This window comes from Scylla paramamosain, chromosome 30, assembly GCF_035594125.1.
Source record: "Scylla paramamosain isolate STU-SP2022 chromosome 30, ASM3559412v1, whole genome shotgun sequence".
NCBI lineage: Eukaryota > Metazoa > Arthropoda > Malacostraca > Decapoda > Portunidae > Scylla > Scylla paramamosain.
In genome coordinates this window covers 19136615-19139114 of record NC_087180.1, presented here as the reverse complement: position 1 = coordinate 19139114, position 2500 = coordinate 19136615, and the positions used below count along the sequence as shown (strand labels likewise).

Here is a 2500-nt window from a genome sequence, read left to right as displayed (position 1 = left end):
ACTACTGGTGGTGACTGGTGAGAGAGAGAGAGAGAGAGAGAGAGAGAGAGAGAGAGAGAGAGAGAGAGAGAGAGAGAGAGAGAGAGAGAGAGAGAGAGAGAGAGAGAGCAGTTACTCAGGTGGAAAGGTGAGTGGCTTGCAGGAAGAGGAGTAGTAGGAGGAGGAGGAAGAGGAGGAGAAGGAGGAGCAGCAGGAGGAGGAGGAGGAGGAGGAGGAGGAGGAGGAAGGAGAATTCAGTGTTTTGTTAGGATTAACCCGTCGTGACCCTGTAGTAGTAATAGTAGTAGTAGTAGTAGTAGTGGTAGTAGTAGTAGTGGTAGTAGTAGTAGTAGTAGTAGTAGTAGTAGTAGTAGTGATAGAAACTGCAATATTAAACTAACGATCAATAACAAAGAAAAAAATCGTGTCGAGAGAGAGAGAGAGAGAGAGAGAGAGAGAGAGAGAGAGAGAGAGAGAGAGAGAGAGAGAGAGAGAGAGAAGTAGGGCACAGGGGCATTGAAGTAACGGGAGACACAGAGCCCAAGGTCACACGCACCTCAAGGGGGGAGGGGGAGTGGAGGGAACTTCGGAGAGACGGAGGAAAACTTGGAGGGAGTGGAGGAAAATTTCGTGGAGATGATTAATAAAATGTGGAATGATGGAGGGAAGTTATGGAGGAGTGGAGGAAAATTTGGAGAGAAACTAGGAGAGATGATGGAAAATTTTGTAGACATGGAAACTTTTAGAGGGACGGAGAGAACTTTGGAGAAATGGAGGGAAACTGGAGAAATGGGGAGGAAACTTTAGAGAGATAGAATGAGAGAGAGAGAAAAAAAAATGGATTAAATAGAGAGAGAGAGAGAGAGAGAGAGAGAGAGAGAGAGAGAGAGAGAGAGAGAGAGAGAGAGAGAGAGAGAGAGAGAGAATTATAAGAGGAAAGTGGGTTATGAGAAGATAATAACAAGGAGGAGGAGGAGGAGGAGGAGGAAACTGGAGAGTAATTAAACATTCACACTGGAGGAAAGAGAGGAGTGATATGAAACGGAGGAAAGAAGAAGGAAGAAAATAAGAAGCAAGAGGAGGAACATCAGATGAAACAGGAAGAAGTAAACGAAGAAGGAAAGAACGAAGATCAAATATCTGAAGGAGGAGAAGAGAGGAGAAGAGAGAACAGGAGAAGAGAAGAGAGGAGAGAAGATAGGAAAAAAAGAAGAGGAGGAGGGGAGAAGATGAAGGGAGTGAGTAAGGAAGAGGAATACTTAGGAAGAACAGACAGAAGAAGGAAAAGAAGAAGAAGAAGAAGAGAAAAAGGAAGAGAGAAACAAGACGAGGATGAGGAGGAAGAAAATGAAGAAGAAAAAAGAGATAGAAGAGAAAGAAATAGATATAATTATAGAAAGAGAAAAAGAGAGAGGAAGAAAAAATAGTAGGAGAAGGAGGAAAGAAACAAGAATTAAAAAAGAAGAAATAGAAGAAGAAGAAGAAGAAGAGGAGGAGGAAGTCAGGAAGTCAGGAAGTCAGGCAGCCTCCCACGCCCTTCACCAATACAGGAAACTTCAGCGGATGTGAGACAGAGGCGCATTTGACGAGGCTTTGTTTGGATTAGTCAGAGGCGCATTCGATCAGGGCCGTGGTGTTGACTGTTTGGACGTCAGTTATTGCCAAGCTCTCTGTGTGTGTGTGTGTGTGTGTGTGTATGTGTGATTTGTCTGTCTGTTTGGGTGTCTGTCTGTCTATCTGTTAATCTATCTATGTGTATCTCTGTTTGTCTGATATTCAACGGAGATATAGTTAGATAAATAGATAGATAAGTAATTATTATTGTTATTGCTGCTACTACTACTACTACTACTACTACTGTTGTTGTTGTTGTTGTTGTTGTTGCTTTCTCTTCTTACTATCATTTCAACTATGCATTTCCTTCCTTCCTTCCTTCCTTCCTTCCTTCCTCCCTCCCTTTCCTTCATTGATTGACCTACATAACGTAAACGTAATGCCGCTTATACTAGGTCAGTACCTCCCTCCCTCCCTCCCTCCCTTCCTCCCTACCTTCCCTTACCTCACGTAGTTCTCTTTACCCTCCTCCTTTCCCCTTTCCTCCTCCTCCTCCTCCTCCTCCTCCTCCTCCTCCTCCTCCTCCTCCTCCTCCTCCTCCTCTTTGTCCTTCTAATTCTCTCTTCATTATTTATATATTATCATTCATCTATTCTCCCCCTCCCTTCCCCCCTCTCTCTCTCTCTCTCTCTCTCTCTCTCTCTCTCTCTCTCTCTCTCTCTCTCTCTCTCTCTCTCTCTCTCTCTCTCTCTCTCATTGTTGTGTTTGCAAAAATTGATCGACCTAGTTCTTCCTATTTTTATTCCGTTGTGTCTCTCTCTTTCTCTTTCTCTTTCTCCTATTCGTTATCATGTGTTCCTATCTCTCATATTTGTTATCACCTCTCGTTTTTTTCTTTTTCTTCCTTTATTTTTTCTTTTTTTTCATTTGATTTTACGTACCTGGTCTCTCTCTCTCTCTCTCTCTC

The 2500-nt window shown here is 43.2% G+C and overlaps 1 protein-coding gene across 1 annotated transcript in view; it reads left to right on the top strand.

Moving 5' to 3' along the window:
* Positions 1–2500, top strand: part of LOC135116093 (katanin p80 WD40 repeat-containing subunit B1-like) — an 80891-nt gene that overhangs the window by 46528 nt on the left and 31863 nt on the right.